A 20,879-nucleotide genomic window follows, 5' to 3' on the forward strand; every position below is an offset into this window, starting at 1 on the left:
TGTGCTTGCCAACGCTTCCCCTGCAGGGACCCAGAGCTGGGAGGTTGCATCTCTCAGCCCTGGGTCGGGCAGAGCCCCAGCGGGCCATGCCCACAACCTCTCTCAGCACGGGTCCCCCAGAAGGCTCCTTTGGGACCAGGATTCTCTTGCGGGTGACTCTTTAAGGTCTGGCCCCTGGATGGAGGGGCACCAGGAGTAGAGGAGCAGGAAGGGGAAGGGGGTGGCCGTGCGAGGGGACACTTTCAGGCCAAGTCCCAGCTTCAGCCTGATCCTCCTGGGAACCCCGGGGTGTACGTCACACCTCCTGGTTGTCCCGCTCTGAGACAAGGAGCCGGGCTTCGCATTCCCCCAGCAGCCAGTCGTGGGCTGAGGACACCTGGGGCGTTGGGAACTCCCTGGCTTCTCCTTGGCTTAACATCTGGAGCTGCTGGGGAATCGTGCCGCCACACACACCCGAGTGCAGGTGTCTTCTGCACAGACTGCGGGCCTCGCTCTTCTGAATGCCGCTAGCTCGCCACCCACCCACGGGTGAACCTGGTCAGGGTACTTTCTCTCGGGGGCAGACTCTGATCCTGGCGGGCTACCGGTGTCTCTGTTTGCTCGTTTCTTTCTTCCATTTCGGGAAAGGCTTCCTTACTGGGTGTGGAAATCTCCTATGCCTTTCCTCGCCTATTCTGTCAGCTTTAAAATTCTCTTTCAGTTGCCACCCTCACAGATGGATTAGGAAACTCTTTCCGGTGCACTCATTAGTGAAATGACCTCAATGAAGCTGGAATCCAATATCTAATCGCCGATTTTTAGCGAGTCCACACGCCAGGGGGGTCGGGGTCCAATGCAGCCCCGGCCAGGCCCAGGCCCCTTGGACTGGGCCACAGGAGGACACAGAGGAGGGTCCCGGCCCCCACGGTCGCGTTGCCGGCAGTTCTCCAAGGCCTTGGGCGTTTTCCAGAGGTAGGAGATGGAGGGGACTGATTTCTTCAGCGCCCCACTAACCACGCCACCCCACCCATGGGACACATCCCTAGAGAGAGAGAGAGACGCCCCATACACTCGCTCCCCTCCCCCATGCGCTGTGCCCCAGCCCGGGCCCGGGGGAATAGGCGGCAGCCCACCCACAGGGTGGGGGGCGCAGCTGAAAGGGGTTGTCGGGGAGGGCGGCCCCTGCCTGGGGTCAAAGGGCGGGCGACCCGCGCGTGCCCAATCGGCGGCGGCGGCGGCGGCGGCCACGAGCTGGGGGTGGGCCAGGCGAGGAGAGGAAGGGGGCTGGAAGGTCTCCACCTTGGCGAGTCCAGCCGTGGAGGCGCATCTTGTGTGAGTGTGAGTGAGTGAGTGTGAGTGTGAGTGTGTGTGTGTGTGTGTGTGTGTGTATAGAGAGACAGCCCCCCACCCCGGCCCGCCGCTCCCTGCCCGCCCCGCCCCACCCCGCCTGTCACCCCCGTCCCTCGGAGCCCGCCGGACCCGGCCGGTGAACTCAACAGGCCCGCCCGGTGCGGGTCAGCGCCGGCGCGGGGCCTGGGGCGGGAGGAGGCGGCGGGAAAGCGCAGAGAGGCTCGGCTTCTTGAGCGGGGCAGGGGCGCCCTCCGCCGTCTAGGGCCACACCACCCTGAACGCGCCCGATCTCGTCTGGTCTCGGAAGCTAAGCAGGGTCGGGCCTGGTTAGTACTTGGATGGGAGACCGCCTGGGAATACCGGGTGCCGTAGGCTTCTTTTTTTTTTTTTTTTTTTTTTGTTTTGCCTCTTGTTCTGTCCCCTCTCTGGGAGCGAGGCGGCGGCCCGGGGCGGGGGTCACCCCCACCCTCAGCGCCCGCCGCGGTGCCTGGCGCCCCAGCCCGCACCGTGGGGCCTCCTCTTGTCCCAAGCCGCGACACCGCCGTCACGCGGCAGCATGCGTGGCTTCTGGACTGTCAGGTCTCAGACCAAAGGTCTGCTCCGTGGGAACCGACACGCTGGAGGAAACCTTGAGAGTCTGAGAGGGGAGGGAGTTCCAGAAGAAGGCCAGGATGTCATTTTGAGGGAGTATGTGACCAGAACTCGTCCCGTTGCTTTTGGGGTTCTATGGGCTACACGTAGGAATCTTTGGTGGTGGCACCTGATGTTGGGGGATCCGGAGTCACACCCAGACCTGCCCCACAGGCCTCCTTTTACTTTTCTCTTCGGATTCATTATGTTTAAAAAGTGTCTCTTATCTCTATGATTGCATTTTCTTTTCTCTCTCTTTTCAAGCAGATGATGGGAGTCCAAGTATTAAGGTGACATGTGTTGCCCGTGCCCCCCTCCCCCCTGTGTTCTTATTCATTAACCTCTGATGTTGTTCCAGCGTATTGTGGGGGTACCAATGTTAAGGTCGGGTACGTTGCCCTCTCCCAGCCTCCCCCCTCGGGTCAGAGCCTCAAGTGCGCCCATCCCCCAGTCGGTGCGCACCCACCCCATTCCTAATGGAGGTGTATGCCCATCCCCTCCCCCCACCCGCCCGACACCCACCCGATGAAGGTGATTCCTCTGTGTCCACTTGGGTGTCCGTCGGTTCGTACCCATTTGCTGGTGAGCGCGAGCACGTGGTGCTCGTGTGTCCATTCTTGGGCTACCTGGCTTACTGGAACGGGTTCCAGCTCTGGCCAGGAGAACCACGAGAGGTGCCCTCTCACCGCTGCTCCTCCTAGCTGAATAGCACTCCGTGGTGTCCACGCGCCACATTTCATTTACGCACTCGTGGGTCGATGGGCACTCGGGTCGCTTCCAGGTCTTTGCGATTGTGACTTGTGCCCTGACTCTAACCCTAACCCTTACCCAGCCCCGTCTCCTCCTCGGCCCCTGCCTGACTGACTCCTTCCCGCCCGGCCTGTCACCTGTCACCGTCCTCTGCCCCTGCCTGACACGCTCCTCCCCGCCCGGGCCGTCACCGTCCTCGGCCCCTGCCTGACGGGGCTCCTCCGTCGCCTGGGCCTTCCAAGGGCTTGGTGTGGACGCTGGTTCCAGGACGCCCTCCCAGGAACCCGGTAGCAGGGCGGCCGCAGCGTCTCGCGCCACCCAACCGTCCGCCGGCCGGCGGCCGTCGCTAAGTGGCCTGCGGGGGACGTGCCCCCACTGTGGGGCGGGCGCCCAGCCTGGTGTCTTCTCTGAGGCCCCGTGGCTGCTTTTCCCCCCCCGCAAGGGGAGAGCCGCGGAGGTGGGGACCGCCTCCTCGTGGGGACGTACACCCAGCTCTCCACGTCGGATTCCGGGGCTCTCTGTCCTGCCAGATGGCCCAGCTGGCCTGCGGGTCCTTAGAGTGGCAAAAACATCCGAAAACTGAGATTGAGGGTCCGGTGGTTGTCTGCACTTTTGTGCTGGGCACCTCAGGGAGGCCCGGGGCTGGCTGGACAACGCGGTCTGCTGGGCGGGGGGCGGGGGTTTGGAGGAGCAACTGATGCCCTTTGCACTTTGGGTAGCAAGTGTCTGAGGTGTCTCTGAGCCCTGCGCCATGTCGAGGGTGGGGGTGGGAGGTCGGGGGGGGGTGGAGGAGCAGGAGGAGGAGGAGGAGGAGGAGGTGGGAAGGGCCGTGGCCTGCAGTCGTGTTCCCGGGGTGGCTTCTTCCACAGGCTGCTTGGCCTGGGCTCCCTGCACCTGGGCCTTTGGAGGACTGGCCCTGTGCTTGCCAACGCTTCCCCTGCAGGGACCCAGAGCTGGGAGGTTGCATCTCTCAGCCCTGGGTCGGGCAGAGCCCCAGCGGGCCATGCCCACAACCTCTCTCAGCACGGGTCCCCCAGAAGGCTCCTTTGGGACCAGGATTCTCTTGCGGGTGACTCTTTAAGGTCTGGCCCCTGGATGGAGGGGCACCAGGAGTAGAGGAGCAGGAAGGGGAAGGGGGTGGCCGTGCGAGGGGACACTTTCAGGCCAAGTCCCAGCTTCAGCCTGATCCTCCTGGGAACCCCGGGGTGTACGTCACACCTCCTGGTTGTCCCGCTCTGAGACAAGGAGCCGGGCTTCGCATTCCCCCAGCAGCCAGTCGTGGGCTGAGGACACCTGGGGCGTTGGGAACTCCCTGGCTTCTCCTTGGCTTAACATCTGGAGCTGCTGGGGAATCGTGCCGCCACACACACCCGAGTGCAGGTGTCTTCTGCACAGACTGCGGGCCTCGCTCTTCTGAATGCCGCTAGCTCGCCACCCACCCACGGGTGAACCTGGTCAGGGTACTTTCTCTCAGGGGCAGACTCTGATCCTGGCGGGCTACCGGTGTCTCTGTTTGCTCGTTTCTTTCTTCCATTTCGGGAAAGGCTTCCTTACTGGGTGTGGAAATCTCCTATGCCTTTCCTCGCCTATTCTGTCAGCTTTAAAATTCTCTTTCAGTTGCCACCCTCACAGATGGATTAGGAAACTCTTTCCGGTGCACTCATTAGTGAAATGACCTCAATGAAGCTGGAATCCAATATCTAATCGCCGATTTTTAGCGAGTCCACACGCCAGGGGGGTCGGGGTCCAATGCAGCCCCGGCCAGGCCCAGGCCCCTTGGACTGGGCCACAGGAGGACACAGAGGAGGGTCCCGGCCCCCACGGTCGCGTTGCCGGCAGTTCTCCAAGGGCTTGGGCGTTTTCCAGAGGTAGGAGATGGAGGGGACTGATTTCTTCAGCGCCCCACTAACCACGCCACCCCACCCATGGGACACATCCCTAGAGAGAGAGAGAGACGCCCCATACACTCGCTCCCCTCCCCCATGCGCTGTGCCCCAGCCCGGGCCCGGGGGAATAGGCGGCAGCCCACCCACAGGGTGGGGGGCGCAGCTGAAAGGGGTTGTCGGGGAGGGCGGCCCCTGCCTGGGGTCAAAGGGCGGGCGACCCGCGCGTGCCCAATCGGCGGCGGCGGCGGCGGCGGCGGCCACGAGCTGGGGGTGGGCCAGGCGAGGAGAGGAAGGGGGCTGGAAGGTCTCCACCTTGGCGAGTCCAGCCGTGGAGGCGCATCTTGTGTGAGTGTGAGTGAGTGAGTGTGAGTGTGAGTGTGTGTGTGTGTGTGTGTGTGTGTATAGAGAGACAGCCCCCCACCCCGGCCCGCCGCTCCCTGCCCGCCCCGCCCCACCCCGCCTGTCACCCCCGTCCCTCGGAGCCCGCCGGACCCGGCCGGTGAACTCAACAGGCCCGCCCGGTGCGGGTCAGCGCCGGCGCGGGGCCTGGGGCGGGAGGAGGCGGCGGGAAAGCGCAGAGAGGCTCGGCTTCTTGAGCGGGGCAGGGGCGCCCTCCGCCGTCTAGGGCCACACCACCCTGAACGCGCCCGATCTCGTCTGGTCTCGGAAGCTAAGCAGGGTCGGGCCTGGTTAGTACTTGGATGGGAGACCGCCTGGGAATACCGGGTGCCGTAGGCTTCTTTTTTTTTTTTTTTTTTTTTTTGTTTTGCCTCTTGTTCTGTCCCCTCTCTGGGAGCGAGGCGGCGGCCCGGGGCGGGGGTCACCCCCACCCTCAGCGCCCGCCGCGGTGCCTGGCGCCCCAGCCCGCACCGTGGGGCCTCCTCTTGTCCCAAGCCGCGACACCGCCGTCACGCGGCAGCATGCGTGGCTTCTGGACTGTCAGGTCTCAGACCAAAGGTCTGCTCCGTGGGAACCGACACGCTGGAGGAAACCTTGAGAGTCTGAGAGGGGAGGGAGTTCCAGAAGAAGGCCAGGATGTCATTTTGAGGGAGTATGTGACCAGAACTCGTCCCGTTGCTTTTGGGGTTCTATGGGCTACACGTAGGAATCTTTGGTGGTGGCACCTGATGTTGGGGGATCCGGAGTCACACCCAGACCTGCCCCACAGGCCTCCTTTTACTTTTCTCTTCGGATTCATTATGTTTAAAAAGTGTCTCTTATCTCTATGATTGCATTTTCTTTTCTCTCTCTTTTCAAGCAGATGATGGGAGTCCAAGTATTAAGGTGACATGTGTTGCCCGTGCCCCCCTCCCCCCTGTGTTCTTATTCATTAACCTCTGATGTTGTTCCAGCGTATTGTGGGGGTACCAATGTTAAGGTCGGGTACGTTGCCCTCTCCCAGCCTCCCCCCTCGGGTCAGAGCCTCAAGTGCGCCCATCCCCCAGTCGGTGCGCACCCACCCCATTCCTAATGGAGGTGTATGCCCATCCCCTCCCCCCACCCGCCCGACACCCACCCGATGAAGGTGATTCCTCTGTGTCCACTTGGGTGTCCGTCGGTTCGTACCCATTTGCTGGTGAGCGCGAGCACGTGGTGCTCGTGTGTCCATTCTTGGGCTACCTGGCTTACTGGAACGGGTTCCAGCTCTGGCCAGGAGAACCACGAGAGGTGCCCTCTCACCGCTGCTCCTCCTAGCTGAATAGCACTCCGTGGTGTCCACGCGCCACATTTCATTTACGCACTCGTGGGTCGATGGGCACTCGGGTCGCTTCCAGGTCTTTGCGATTGTGACTTGTGCCCTGACTCTAACCCTAACCCTTACCCAGCCCCGTCTCCTCCTCGGCCCCTGCCTGACTGACTCCTTCCCGCCCGGCCTGTCACCTGTCACCGTCCTCTGCCCCTGCCTGACACGCTCCTCCCCGCCCGGGCCGTCACCGTCCTCGGCCCCTGCCTGACGGGGCTCCTCCGTCGCCTGGGCCTTCCAAGGGCTTGGTGTGGACGCTGGTTCCAGGACGCCCTCCCAGGAACCCGGTAGCAGGGCGGCCGCAGCGTCTCGCGCCACCCAACCGTCCGCCGGCCGGCGGCCGTCGCTAAGTGGCCTGCGGGGGACGTGCCCCACTGTGGGGCGGGCGCCCAGCCTGGTGTCTTCTCTGAGGCCCCGTGGCTGCTTTTCCCCCCCCGCAAGGGGAGAGCCGCGGAGGTGGGGACCGCCTCCTCGTGGGGACGTACACCCAGCTCTCCACGTCGGATTCCGGGGCTCTCTGTCCTGCCAGATGGCCCAGCTGGCCTGCGGGTCCTTAGAGTGGCAAAAACATCCGAAAACTGAGATTGAGGGTCCAGTGGTTGTCTGCACTTTTGTGCTGGGCACCTCAGGGAGGCCCGGGGCTGGCTGGACAACGCGGTCTGCTGGGCGGGGGGGGGGGGTTTGGAGGAGCAACTGATGCCCTTTGCACTTTGGGTAGCAAGTGTCTGAGGTGTCTCTGAGCCCTGCGCCATGTCGGGGGTGGGGGTGGGAGGTCGGGGGGGGTGGAGGAGCAGGAGGAGGAGGAGGAGGTGGGAAGGGCCGTGGCCTGCAGTCGTGTTCCCGGGGTGGCTTCTTCCACAGGCTGCTTGGCCTGGGCTCCCTGCACCTGGGCCTTTGGAGGACTGGCCCTGTGCTTGCCAACGCTTCCCCTGCAGGGACCCAGAGCTGGGAGGTTGCATCTCTCAGCCCTGGGTCGGGCAGAGCCCCAGCGGGCCATGCCCACAACCTCTCTCAGCACGGGTCCCCCAGAAGGCTCCTTTGGGACCAGGATTCTCTTGCGGGTGACTCTTTAAGGTCTGGCCCCTGGATGGAGGGGCACCAGGAGTAGAGGAGCAGGAAGGGGAAGGGGGTGGCCGTGCGAGGGGACACTTTCAGGCCAAGTCCCAGCTTCAGCCTGATCCTCCTGGGAACCCCGGGGTGTACGTCACACCTCCTGGTTGTCCCGCTCTGAGACAAGGAGCCGGGCTTCGCATTCCCCCAGCAGCCAGTCGTGGGCTGAGGACACCTGGGGCGTTGGGAACTCCCTGGCTTCTCCTTGGCTTAACATCTGGAGCTGCTGGGGAATCGTGCCGCCACACACACCCGAGTGCAGGTGTCTTCTGCACAGACTGCGGGCCTCGCTCTTCTGAATGCCGCTAGCTCGCCACCCACCCACGGGTGAACCTGGTCAGGGTACTTTCTCTCGGGGGCAGACTCTGATCCTGGCGGGCTACCGGTGTCTCTGTTTGCTCGTTTCTTTCTTCCATTTCGGGAAAGGCTTCCTTACTGGGTGTGGAAATCTCCTATGCCTTTCCTCGCCTATTCTGTCAGCTTTAAAATTCTCTTTCAGTTGCCACCCTCACAGATGGATTAGGAAACTCTTTCCGGTGCACTCATTAGTGAAATGACCTCAATGAAGCTGGAATCCAATATCTAATCGCCGATTTTTAGCGAGTCCACACGCCAGGGGGGTCGGGGTCCAATGCAGCCCCGGCCAGGCCCAGGCCCCTTGGACTGGGCCACAGGAGGACACAGAGGAGGGTCCCGGCCCCCACGGTCGCGTTGCCGGCAGTTCTCCAAGGGCTTGGGCGTTTTCCAGAGGTAGGAGATGGAGGGGACTGATTTCTTCAGCGCCCCACTAACCACGCCACCCCACCCATGGGACACATCCCTAGAGAGAGAGAGAGACGCCCCATACACTCGCTCCCCTCCCCCATGCGCTGTGCCCCAGCCCGGGCCCGGGGGAATAGGCGGCAGCCCACCCACAGGGTGGGGGGCGCAGCTGAAAGGGGTTGTCGGGGAGGGCGGCCCCTGCCTGGGGTCAAAGGGCGGGCGACCCGCGCGTGCCCAATCGGCGGCGGCGGCGGCGGCGGCCACGAGCTGGGGGTGGGCCAGGCGAGGAGAGGAAGGGGGCTGGAAGGTCTCCACCTTGGCGAGTCCAGCCGTGGAGGCGCATCTTGTGTGAGTGTGAGTGAGTGAGTGTGAGTGTGAGTGTGTGTGTGTGTGTGTGTGTGTGTATAGAGAGACAGCCCCCCACCCCGGCCCGCCGCTCCCTGCCCGCCCCGCCCCACCCCGCCTGTCACCCCCGTCCCTCGGAGCCCGCCGGACCCGGCCGGTGAACTCAACAGGCCCGCCCGGTGCGGGTCAGCGCCGGCGCGGGGCCTGGGGCGGGAGGAGGCGGCGGGAAAGCGCAGAGAGGCTCGGCTTCTTGAGCGGGGCAGGGGCGCCCTCCGCCGTCTAGGGCCACACCACCCTGAACGCGCCCGATCTCGTCTGGTCTCGGAAGCTAAGCAGGGTCGGGCCTGGTTAGTACTTGGATGGGAGACCGCCTGGGAATACCGGGTGCCGTAGGCTTCTTTTTTTTTTTTTTTTTTTTTTTGTTTTGCCTCTTGTTCTGTCCCCTCTCTGGGAGCGAGGCGGCGGCCCGGGGCGGGGGTCACCCCCACCCTCAGCGCCCGCCGCGGTGCCTGGCGCCCCAGCCCGCACCGTGGGGCCTCCTCTTGTCCCAAGCCGCGACACCGCCGTCACGCGGCAGCATGCGTGGCTTCTGGACTGTCAGGTCTCAGACCAAAGGTCTGCTCCGTGGGAACCGACACGCTGGAGGAAACCTTGAGAGTCTGAGAGGGGAGGGAGTTCCAGAAGAAGGCCAGGATGTCATTTTGAGGGAGTATGTGACCAGAACTCGTCCCGTTGCTTTTGGGGTTCTATGGGCTACACGTAGGAATCTTTGGTGGTGGCACCTGATGTTGGGGGATCCGGAGTCACACCCAGACCTGCCCCACAGGCCTCCTTTTACTTTTCTCTTCGGATTCATTATGTTTAAAAAGTGTCTCTTATCTCTATGATTGCATTTTCTTTTCTCTCTCTTTTCAAGCAGATGATGGGAGTCCAAGTATTAAGGTGACATGTGTTGCCCGTGCCCCCCTCCCCCCTGTGTTCTTATTCATTAACCTCTGATGTTGTTCCAGCGTATTGTGGGGGTACCAATGTTAAGGTCGGGTACGTTGCCCTCTCCCAGCCTCCCCCCTCGGGTCAGAGCCTCAAGTGCGCCCATCCCCCAGTCGGTGCGCACCCACCCCATTCCTAATGGAGGTGTATGCCCATCCCCTCCCCCCACCCGCCCGACACCCACCCGATGAAGGTGATTCCTCTGTGTCCACTTGGGTGTCCGTCGGTTCGTACCCATTTGCTGGTGAGCGCGAGCACGTGGTGCTCGTGTGTCCATTCTTGGGCTACCTGGCTTACTGGAACGGGTTCCAGCTCTGGCCAGGAGAACCACGAGAGGTGCCCTCTCACCGCTGCTCCTCCTAGCTGAATAGCACTCCGTGGTGTCCACGCGCCACATTTCATTTACGCACTCGTGGGTCGATGGGCACTCGGGTCGCTTCCAGGTCTTTGCGATTGTGACTTGTGCCCTGACTCTAACCCTAACCCTTACCCAGCCCCGTCTCCTCCTCGGCCCCTGCCTGACTGACTCCTTCCCGCCCGGCCTGTCACCTGTCACCGTCCTCTGCCCCTGCCTGACACGCTCCTCCCCGCCCGGGCCGTCACCGTCCTCGGCCCCTGCCTGACGGGGCTCCTCCGTCGCCTGGGCCTTCCAAGGGCTTGGTGTGGACGCTGGTTCCAGGACGCCCTCCCAGGAACCCGGTAGCAGGGCGGCCGCAGCGTCTCGCGCCACCCAACCGTCCGCCGGCCGGCGGCCGTCGCTAAGTGGCCTGCGGGGGACGTGCCCCACTGTGGGGCGGGCGCCCAGCCTGGTGTCTTCTCTGAGGCCCCGTGGCTGCTTTTCCCCCCCCGCAAGGGGAGAGCCGCGGAGGTGGGGACCGCCTCCTCGTGGGGACGTACACCCAGCTCTCCACGTCGGATTCCGGGGCTCTCTGTCCTGCCAGATGGCCCAGCTGGCCTGCGGGTCCTTAGAGTGGCAAAAACATCCGAAAACTGAGATTGAGGGTCCGGTGGTTGTCTGCACTTTTGTGCTGGGCACCTCAGGGAGGCCCGGGGCTGGCTGGACAACGCGGTCTGCTGGGCGGGGGGGGGGGTTTGGAGGAGCAACTGATGCCCTTTGCACTTTGGGTAGCAAGTGTCTGAGGTGTCTCTGAGCCCTGCGCCATGTCGGGGGTGGGGGTGGGAGGTCGGGGGGGGTGGAGGAGCAGGAGGAGGAGGAGGAGGAGGAGGTGGGAAGGGCCGTGGCCTGCAGTCGTGTTCCCGGGGTGGCTTCTTCCACAGGCTGCTTGGCCTGGGCTCCCTGCACCTGGGCCTTTGGAGGACTGGCCCTGTGCTTGCCAACGCTTCCCCTGCAGGGACCCAGAGCTGGGAGGTTGCATCTCTCAGCCCTGGGTCGGGCAGAGCCCCAGCGGGCCATGCCCACAACCTCTCTCAGCACGGGTCCCCCAGAAGGCTCCTTTGGGACCAGGATTCTCTTGCGGGTGACTCTTTAAGGTCTGGCCCCTGGATGGAGGGGCACCAGGAGTAGAGGAGCAGGAAGGGGAAGGGGGTGGCCGTGCGAGGGGACACTTTCAGGCCAAGTCCCAGCTTCAGCCTGATCCTCCTGGGAACCCCGGGGTGTACGTCACACCTCCTGGTTGTCCCGCTCTGAGACAAGGAGCCGGGCTTCGCATTCCCCCAGCAGCCAGTCGTGGGCTGAGGACACCTGGGGCGTTGGGAACTCCCTGGCTTCTCCTTGGCTTAACATCTGGAGCTGCTGGGGAATCGTGCCGCCACACACACCCGAGTGCAGGTGTCTTCTGCACAGACTGCGGGCCTCGCTCTTCTGAATGCCGCTAGCTCGCCACCCACCCACGGGTGAACCTGGTCAGGGTACTTTCTCTCGGGGGCAGACTCTGATCCTGGCGGGCTACCGGTGTCTCTGTTTGCTCGTTTCTTTCTTCCATTTCGGGAAAGGCTTCCTTACTGGGTGTGGAAATCTCCTATGCCTTTCCTCGCCTATTCTGTCAGCTTTAAAATTCTCTTTCAGTTGCCACCCTCACAGATGGATTAGGAAACTCTTTCCGGTGCACTCATTAGTGAAATGACCTCAATGAAGCTGGAATCCAATATCTAATCGCCGATTTTTAGCGAGTCCACACGCCAGGGGGGTCGGGGTCCAATGCAGCCCCGGCCAGGCCCAGGCCCCTTGGACTGGGCCACAGGAGGACACAGAGGAGGGTCCCGGCCCCCACGGTCGCGTTGCCGGCAGTTCTCCAAGGGCTTGGGCGTTTTCCAGAGGTAGGAGATGGAGGGGACTGATTTCTTCAGCGCCCCACTAACCACGCCACCCCACCCATGGGACACATCCCTAGAGAGAGAGAGAGACGCCCCATACACTCGCTCCCCTCCCCCATGCGCTGTGCCCCAGCCCGGGCCCGGGGGAATAGGCGGCAGCCCACCCACAGGGTGGGGGGCGCAGCTGAAAGGGGTTGTCGGGGAGGGCGGCCCCTGCCTGGGGTCAAAGGGCGGGCGACCCGCGCGTGCCCAATCGGCGGCGGCGGCGGCGGCGGCCACGAGCTGGGGGTGGGCCAGGCGAGGAGAGGAAGGGGGCTGGAAGGTCTCCACCTTGGCGAGTCCAGCCGTGGAGGCGCATCTTGTGTGAGTGTGAGTGAGTGAGTGTGAGTGTGAGTGTGTGTGTGTGTGTGTGTGTGTGTATAGAGAGACAGCCCCCCACCCCGGCCCGCCGCTCCCTGCCCGCCCCGCCCCACCCCGCCTGTCACCCCCGTCCCTCGGAGCCCGCCGGACCCGGCCGGTGAACTCAACAGGCCCGCCCGGTGCGGGTCAGCGCCGGCGCGGGGCCTGGGGCGGGAGGAGGCGGCGGGAAAGCGCAGAGAGGCTCGGCTTCTTGAGCGGGGCAGGGGCGCCCTCCGCCGTCTAGGGCCACACCACCCTGAACGCGCCCGATCTCGTCTGGTCTCGGAAGCTAAGCAGGGTCGGGCCTGGTTAGTACTTGGATGGGAGACCGCCTGGGAATACCGGGTGCCGTAGGCTTCTTTTTTTTTTTTTTTTTTTTTTGTTTTGCCTCTTGTTCTGTCCCCTCTCTGGGAGCGAGGCGGCGGCCCGGGGCGGGGGTCACCCCCACCCTCAGCGCCCGCCGCGGTGCCTGGCGCCCCAGCCCGCACCGTGGGGCCTCCTCTTGTCCCAAGCCGCGACACCGCCGTCACGCGGCAGCATGCGTGGCTTCTGGACTGTCAGGTCTCAGACCAAAGGTCTGCTCCGTGGGAACCGACACGCTGGAGGAAACCTTGAGAGTCTGAGAGGGGAGGGAGTTCCAGAAGAAGGCCAGGATGTCATTTTGAGGGAGTATGTGACCAGAACTCGTCCCGTTGCTTTTGGGGTTCTATGGGCTACACGTAGGAATCTTTGGTGGTGGCACCTGATGTTGGGGGATCCGGAGTCACACCCAGACCTGCCCCACAGGCCTCCTTTTACTTTTCTCTTCGGATTCATTATGTTTAAAAAGTGTCTCTTATCTCTATGATTGCATTTTCTTTTCTCTCTCTTTTCAAGCAGATGATGGGAGTCCAAGTATTAAGGTGACATGTGTTGCCCGTGCCCCCCTCCCCCCTGTGTTCTTATTCATTAACCTCTGATGTTGTTCCAGCGTATTGTGGGGGTACCAATGTTAAGGTCGGGTACGTTGCCCTCTCCCAGCCTCCCCCCTCGGGTCAGAGCCTCAAGTGCGCCCATCCCCCAGTCGGTGCGCACCCACCCCATTCCTAATGGAGGTGTATGCCCATCCCCTCCCCCCACCCGCCCGACACCCACCCGATGAAGGTGATTCCTCTGTGTCCACTTGGGTGTCCGTCGGTTCGTACCCATTTGCTGGTGAGCGCGAGCACGTGGTGCTCGTGTGTCCATTCTTGGGCTACCTGGCTTACTGGAACGGGTTCCAGCTCTGGCCAGGAGAACCACGAGAGGTGCCCTCTCACCGCTGCTCCTCCTAGCTGAATAGCACTCCGTGGTGTCCACGCGCCACATTTCATTTACGCACTCGTGGGTCGATGGGCACTCGGGTCGCTTCCAGGTCTTTGCGATTGTGACTTGTGCCCTGACTCTAACCCTAACCCTTACCCAGCCCCGTCTCCTCCTCGGCCCCTGCCTGACTGACTCCTTCCCGCCCGGCCTGTCACCTGTCACCGTCCTCTGCCCCTGCCTGACACGCTCCTCCCCGCCCGGGCCGTCACCGTCCTCGGCCCCTGCCTGACGGGGCTCCTCCGTCGCCTGGGCCTTCCAAGGGCTTGGTGTGGACGCTGGTTCCAGGACGCCCTCCCAGGAACCCGGTAGCAGGGCGGCCGCAGCGTCTCGCGCCACCCAACCGTCCGCCGGCCGGCGGCCGTCGCTAAGTGGCCTGCGGGGGACGTGCCCCCACTGTGGGGCGGGCGCCCAGCCTGGTGTCTTCTCTGAGGCCCCATGGCTGCTTTTCCCCCCCCGCAAGGGGAGAGCCGCGGAGGTGGGGACCGCCTCCTCGTGGGGACGTACACCCAGCTCTCCACGTCGGATTCCGGGGCTCTCTGTCCTGCCAGATGGCCCAGCTGGCCTGCGGGTCCTTAGAGTGGCAAAAACATCCGAAAACTGAGATTGAGGGTCCGGTGGTTGTCTGCACTTTTGTGCTGGGCACCTCAGGGAGGCCCGGGGCTGGCTGGACAACGCGGTCTGCTGGGCGGGGGGCGGGGGTTTGGAGGAGCAACTGATGCCCTTTGCACTTTGGGTAGCAAGTGTCTGAGGTGTCTCTGAGCCCTGCGCCATGTCGGGGGTGGGGGTGGGAGGTCGGGGGGGGGTGGAGGAGCAGGAGGAGGAGGAGGAGGAGGAGGTGGGAAGGGCCGTGGCCTGCAGTCGTGTTCCCGGGGTGGCTTCTTCCACAGGCTGCTTGGCCTGGGCTCCCTGCACCTGGGCCTTTGGAGGACTGGCCCTGTGCTTGCCAACGCTTCCCCTGCAGGGACCCAGAGCTGGGAGGTTGCATCTCTCAGCCCTGGGTCGGGCAGAGCCCCAGCGGGCCATGCCCACAACCTCTCTCAGCACGGGTCCCCCAGAAGGCTCCTTTGGGACCAGGATTCTCTTGCGGGTGACTCTTTAAGGTCTGGCCCCTGGATGGAGGGGCACCAGGAGTAGAGGAGCAGGAAGGGGAAGGGGGTGGCCGTGCGAGGGGACACTTTCAGGCCAAGTCCCAGCTTCAGCCTGATCCTCCTGGGAACCCCGGGGTGTACGTCACACCTCCTGGTTGTCCCGCTCTGAGACAAGGAGCCGGGCTTCGCATTCCCCCAGCAGCCAGTCGTGGGCTGAGGACACCTGGGGCGTTGGGAACTCCCTGGCTTCTCCTTGGCTTAACATCTGGAGCTGCTGGGGAATCGTGCCGCCACACACACCCGAGTGCAGGTGTCTTCTGCACAGACTGCGGGCCTCGCTCTTCTGAATGCCGCTAGCTCGCCACCCACCCACGGGTGAACCTGGTCAGGGTACTTTCTCTCGGGGGCAGACTCTGATCCTGGCGGGCTACCGGTGTCTCTGTTTGCTCGTTTCTTTCTTCCATTTCGGGAAAGGCTTCCTTACTGGGTGTGGAAATCTCCTATGCCTTTCCTCGCCTATTCTGTCAGCTTTAAAATTCTCTTTCAGTTGCCACCCTCACAGATGGATTAGGAAACTCTTTCCGGTGCACTCATTAGTGAAATGACCTCAATGAAGCTGGAATCCAATATCTAATCGCCGATTTTTAGCGAGTCCACACGCCAGGGGGGTCGGGGTCCAATGCAGCCCCGGCCAGGCCCAGGCCCCTTGGACTGGGCCACAGGAGGACACAGAGGAGGGTCCCGGCCCCCACGGTCGCGTTGCCGGCAGTTCTCCAAGGGCTTGGGCGTTTTCCAGAGGTAGGAGATGGAGGGGACTGATTTCTTCAGCGCCCCACTAACCACGCCACCCCACCCATGGGACACATCCCTAGAGAGAGAGAGAGACGCCCCATACACTCGCTCCCCTCCCCCATGCGCTGTGCCCCAGCCCGGGCCCGGGGGAATAGGCGGCAGCCCACCCACAGGGTGGGGGGCGCAGCTGAAAGGGGTTGTCGGGGAGGGCGGCCCCTGCCTGGGGTCAAAGGGCGGGCGACCCGCGCGTGCCCAATCGGCGGCGGCGGCGGCGGCGGCCACGAGCTGGGGGTGGGCCAGGCGAGGAGAGGAAGGGGGCTGGAAGGTCTCCACCTTGGCGAGTCCAGCCGTGGAGGCGCATCTTGTGTGAGTGTGAGTGAGTGAGTGTGAGTGTGAGTGTGTGTGTGTGTGTGTGTGTGTGTATAGAGAGACAGCCCCCCACCCCGGCCCGCCGCTCCCTGCCCGCCCCGCCCCACCCCGCCTGTCACCCCCGTCCCTCGGAGCCCGCCGGACCCGGCCGGTGAACTCAACAGGCCCGCCCGGTGCGGGTCAGCGCCGGCGCGGGGCCTGGGGCGGGAGGAGGCGGCGGGAAAGCGCAGAGAGGCTCGGCTTCTTGAGCGGGGCAGGGGCGCCCTCCGCCGTCTAGGGCCACACCACCCTGAACGCGCCCGATCTCGTCTGGTCTCGGAAGCTAAGCAGGGTCGGGCCTGGTTAGTACTTGGATGGGAGACCGCCTGGGAATACCGGGTGCCGTAGGCTTCTTTTTTTTTTTTTTTTTTTTTTGTTTTGCCTCTTGTTCTGTCCCCTCTCTGGGAGCGAGGCGGCGGCCCGGGGCGGGGGTCACCCCCACCCTCAGCGCCCGCCGCGGTGCCTGGCGCCCCAGCCCGCACCGTGGGGCCTCCTCTTGTCCCAAGCCGCGACACCGCCGTCACGCGGCAGCATGCGTGGCTTCTGGACTGTCAGGTCTCAGACCAAAGGTCTGCTCCGTGGGAACCGACACGCTGGAGGAAACCTTGAGAGTCTGAGAGGGGAGGGAGTTCCAGAAGAAGGCCAGGATGTCATTTTGAGGGAGTATGTGACCAGAACTCGTCCCGTTGCTTTTGGGGTTCTATGGGCTACACGTAGGAATCTTTGGTGGTGGCACCTGATGTTGGGGGATCCGGAGTCACACCCAGACCTGCCCCACAGGCCTCCTTTTACTTTTCTCTTCGGATTCATTATGTTTAAAAAGTGTCTCTTATCTCTATGATTGCATTTTCTTTTCTCTCTCTTTTCAAGCAGATGATGGGAGTCCAAGTATTAAGGTGACATGTGTTGCCCGTGCCCCCCTCCCCCCTGTGTTCTTATTCATTAACCTCTGATGTTGTTCCAGCGTATTGTGGGGGTACCAATGTTAAGGTCGGGTACGTTGCCCTCTCCCAGCCTCCCCCCTCGGGTCAGAGCCTCAAGTGCGCCCATCCCCCAGTCGGTGCGCACCCACCCCATTCCTAATGGAGGTGTATGCCCATCCCCTCCCCCCACCCGCCCGACACCCACCCGATGAAGGTGATTCCTCTGTGTCCACTTGGGTGTCCGTCGGTTCGTACCCATTTGCTGGTGAGCGCGAGCACGTGGTGCTCGTGTGTCCATTCTTGGGCTACCTGGCTTACTGGAACGGGTTCCAGCTCTGGCCAGGAGAACCACGAGAGGTGCCCTCTCACCGCTGCTCCTCCTAGCTGAATAGCACTCCGTGGTGTCCACGCGCCACATTTCATTTACGCACTCGTGGGTCGATGGGCACTCGGGTCGCTTCCAGGTCTTTGCGATTGTGACTTGTGCCCTGACTCTAACCCTAACCCTTACCCAGCCCCGTCTCCTCCTCGGCCCCTGCCTGACTGACTCCTTCCCGCCCGGCCTGTCACCTGTCACCGTCCTCTGCCCCTGCCTGACACGCTCCTCCCCGCCCGGGCCGTCACCGTCCTCGGCCCCTGCCTGACGGGGCTCCTCCGTCGCCTGGGCCTTCCAAGGGCTTGGTGTGGACGCTGGTTCCAGGACGCCCTCCCAGGAACCCGGTAGCAGGGCGGCCGCAGCGTCTCGCGCCACCCAACCGTCCGCCGGCCGGCGGCCGTCGCTAAGTGGCCTGCGGGGGACGTGCCCCACTGTGGGGCGGGCGCCCAGCCTGGTGTCTTCTCTGAGGCCCCGTGGCTGCTTTTCCCCCCCCGCAAGGGGAGAGCCGCGGAGGTGGGGACCGCCTCCTCGTGGGGACGTACACCCAGCTCTCCACGTCGGATTCCGGGGCTCTCTGTCCTGCCAGATGGCCCAGCTGGCCTGCGGGTCCTTAGAGTGGCAAAAACATCCGAAAACTGAGATTGAGGGTCCGGTGGTTGTCTGCACTTTTGTGCTGGGCACCTCAGGGAGGCCCGGGGCTGGCTGGACAACGCGGTCTGCTGGGCGGGGGGGGGGGGTTTGGAGGAGCAACTGATGCCCTTTGCACTTTGGGTAGCAAGTGTCTGAGGTGTCTCTGAGCCCTGCGCCATGTCGGGGGTGGGGGTGGGAGGTCGGGGGGGGTGGAGGAGCAGGAGGAGGAGGAGGAGGAGGAGGTGGGAAGGGCCGTGGCCTGCAGTCGTGTTCCCGGGGTGGCTTCTTCCACAGGCTGCTTGGCCTGGGCTCCCTGCACCTGGGCCTTTGGAGGACTGGCCCTGTGCTTGCCAACGCTTCCCCTGCAGGGACCCAGAGCTGGGAGGTTGCATCTCTCAGCCCTGGGTCGGGCAGAGCCCCAGCGGGCCATGCCCACAACCTCTCTCAGCACGGGTCCCCCAGAAGGCTCCTTTGGGACCAGGATTCTCTTGCGGGTGACTCTTTAAGGTCTGGCCCCTGGATGGAGGGGCACCAGGAGTAGAGGAGCAGGAAGGGGAAGGGGGTGGCCGTGCGAGGGGACACTTTCAGGCCAAGTCCCAGCTTCAGCCTGATCCTCCTGGGAACCCCGGGGTGTACGTCACACCTCCTGGTTGTCCCGCTCTGAGACAAGGAGCCGGGCTTCGCATTCCCCCAGCAGCCAGTCGTGGGCTGAGGACACCTGGGGCGTTGGGAACTCCCTGGCTTCTCCTTGGCTTAACATCTGGAGCTGCTGGGGAATCGTGCCGCCACACACACCCGAGTGCAGGTGTCTTCTGCACAGACTGCGGGCCTCGCTCTTCTGAATGCCGCTAGCTCGCCACCCACCCACGGGTGAACCTGGTCAGGGTACTTTCTCTCGGGGGCAGACTCTGATCCTGGCGGGCTACCGGTGTCTCTGTTTGCTCGTTTCTTTCTTCCATTTCGGGAAAGGCTTCCTTACTGGGTGTGGAAATCTCCTATGCCTTTCCTCGCCTATTCTGTCAGCTTTAAAATTCTCTTTCAGTTGCCACCCTCACAGATGGATTAGGAAACTCTTTCCGGTGCACTCATTAGTGAAATGACCTCAATGAAGCTGGAATCCAATATCTAATCGCCGATTTTTAGCGAGTCCACACGCCAGGGGGGTCGGGGTCCAATGCAGCCCCGGCCAGGCCCAGGCCCCTTGGACTGGGCCACAGGAGGACACAGAGGAGGGTCCCGGCCCCCACGGTCGCGTTGCCGGCAGTTCTCCAAGGGCTTGGGCGTTTTCCAGAGGTAGGAGATGGAGGGGACTGATTTCTTCAGCGCCCCACTAACCACGCCACCCCACCCATGGGACACATCCCTAGAGAGAGAGAGAGACGCCCCATACACTCGCTCCCCTCCCCCATGCGCTGTGCCCCAGCCCGGGCCCGGGGGAATAGGCGGCAGCCCACCCACAGGGTGGGGGGCGCAGCTGAAAGGGGTTGTCGGGGAGGGCGGCCCCTGCCTGGGGTCAAAGGGCGGGCGACCCGCGCGTGCCCAATCGGCGGCGGCGGCGGCGGCGGCCACGAGCTGGGGGTGGGCCAGGCGAGGAGAGGAAGGGGGCTGGAAGGTCTCCACCTTGGCGAGTCCAGCCGTGGAGGCGCATCTTGTGTGAGTGTGAGTGAGTGAGTGTGAGTGTGAGTGTGTGTGTGTGTGTGTGTGTGTGTATAGAGAGACAGCCCCCCACCCCGGCCCGCCGCTCCCTGCCCGCCCCGCCCCACCCCGCCTGTCACCCCCGTCCCTCGGAGCCCGCCGGACCCGGCCGGTGAACTCAACAGGCCCGCCCGGTGCGGGTCAGCGCCGGCGCGGGGCCTGGGGCGGGAGGAGGCGGCGGGAAAGCGCAGAGAGGCTCGGCTTCTTGAGCGGGGCAGGGGCGCCCTCCGCCGTCTAGGGCCACACCACCCTGAACGCGCCCGATCTCGTCTGGTCTCGGAAGCTAAGCAGGGTCGGGCCTGGTTAGTACTTGGATGGGAGACCGCCTGGGAATACCGGGTGCCGTAGGCTTCTTTTTTTTTTTTTTTTTTTTTTGTTTTGCCTCTTGTTCTGTCCCCTCTCTGGGAGCGAGGCGGCGGCCCGGGGCGGGGGTCACCCCCACCCTCAGCGCCCGCCGCGGTGCCTGGCGCCCCAGCCCGCACCGTGGGGCCTCCTCTTGTCCCAAGCCGCGACACCGCCGTCACGCGGCAGCATGCGTGGCTTCTGGACTGTCAGGTCTCAGACCAAAGGTCTGCTCCGTGGGAACCGACACGCTGGAGGAAACCTTGAGAGTCTGAGAGGGGAGGGAGTTCCAGAAGAAGGCCAGGATGTCATTTTGAGGGAGTATGTGACCAGAACTCGTCCCGTTGCTTTTGGGGTTCTATGGGCTACACGTAGGAATCTTTGGTGGTGGCACCTGATGTTGGGGGATCCGGAGTCACACCCAGCCCTGCCCCACAGGCCTCCTTTTACTTTTCTCTTCGGATTCATTATGTTTAAAAAGTGTCTCTTATCTCTATGATTGCATTTTCTTTTCTCTCTCTTTTCAAGCAGATGATGGGAGTCCAAGTATTAAGGTGACATGTGTTGCCCGTGCCCCCCTCCCCCCTGTGTTCTTATTCATTAACCTCTGATGTTGTTCCAGCGTATTGTGGGGGTACCAATGTTAAGGTCGGGTACGTTGCCCTCTCCCAGCCTCCCCCCTCGGGTCAGAGCCTCAAGTGCGCCCATCCCCCAGTCGGTGCGCACCCACCCCATTCCTAATGGAGGTGTATGCCCATCCCCTCCCCCCACCCGCCCGACACCCACCCGATGAAGGTGATTCCTCTGTGTCCACTTGGGTGTCCGTCGGTTCGTACCCATTTGCTGGTGAGCGCGAGCACGTGGTGCTCGTGTGTCCATTCTTGGGCTACCTGGCTTACTGGAACGGGTTCCAGCTCTGGCCAGGAGAACCACGAGAGGTGCCCTCTCACCGCTGCTCCTCCTAGCTGAATAGCACTCCGTGGTGTCCACGCGCCACATTTCATTTACGCACTCGTGGGTCGATGGGCACTCGGGTCGCTTCCAGGTCTTTGCGATTGTGAC

General features: G+C 63.4%; 6 non-coding genes across 6 annotated transcripts; all 6 read left to right on the forward strand.

The window, feature by feature from the left end:
• The first annotated feature begins 1,585 nt into the window (after positions 1–1,585).
• Positions 1,586–1,704, forward strand: LOC142868873 (5S ribosomal RNA). Its single transcript, XR_012917732.1, has one exon. It is a non-coding gene; the product is annotated as a 5S ribosomal RNA (ribosomal RNA).
• Positions 1,705–5,214: 3,510 nt separating this feature from the next.
• LOC142868874 (5S ribosomal RNA) lies at positions 5,215–5,333 on the forward strand. Its single transcript, XR_012917733.1, has one exon. It is a non-coding gene; the product is annotated as a 5S ribosomal RNA (ribosomal RNA).
• Positions 5,334–8,833: 3,500 nt separating this feature from the next.
• On the forward strand, positions 8,834–8,952 carry LOC142868875 (5S ribosomal RNA). Its single transcript, XR_012917734.1, has one exon. It is a non-coding gene; the product is annotated as a 5S ribosomal RNA (ribosomal RNA).
• Positions 8,953–12,457: 3,505 nt separating this feature from the next.
• LOC142868876 (5S ribosomal RNA) lies at positions 12,458–12,576 on the forward strand. Its single transcript, XR_012917735.1, has one exon. It is a non-coding gene; the product is annotated as a 5S ribosomal RNA (ribosomal RNA).
• Positions 12,577–16,083: 3,507 nt separating this feature from the next.
• LOC142868877 (5S ribosomal RNA) lies at positions 16,084–16,202 on the forward strand. The gene has a single exon (XR_012917736.1). It is a non-coding gene; the product is annotated as a 5S ribosomal RNA (ribosomal RNA).
• A 3,505-nt stretch (positions 16,203–19,707) lies between these two features.
• Positions 19,708–19,826, forward strand: LOC142868878 (5S ribosomal RNA). The gene has a single exon (XR_012917737.1). It is a non-coding gene; the product is annotated as a 5S ribosomal RNA (ribosomal RNA).
• The last annotated feature ends 1,053 nt before the right edge of the window (positions 19,827–20,879 follow it).

Source organism: Microcebus murinus, unplaced genomic scaffold (genome assembly GCF_040939455.1).
Source record: "Microcebus murinus isolate Inina unplaced genomic scaffold, M.murinus_Inina_mat1.0 scaf046_hap2_Mmur4.0, whole genome shotgun sequence".
Lineage (NCBI taxonomy): Eukaryota > Metazoa > Chordata > Mammalia > Primates > Cheirogaleidae > Microcebus > Microcebus murinus.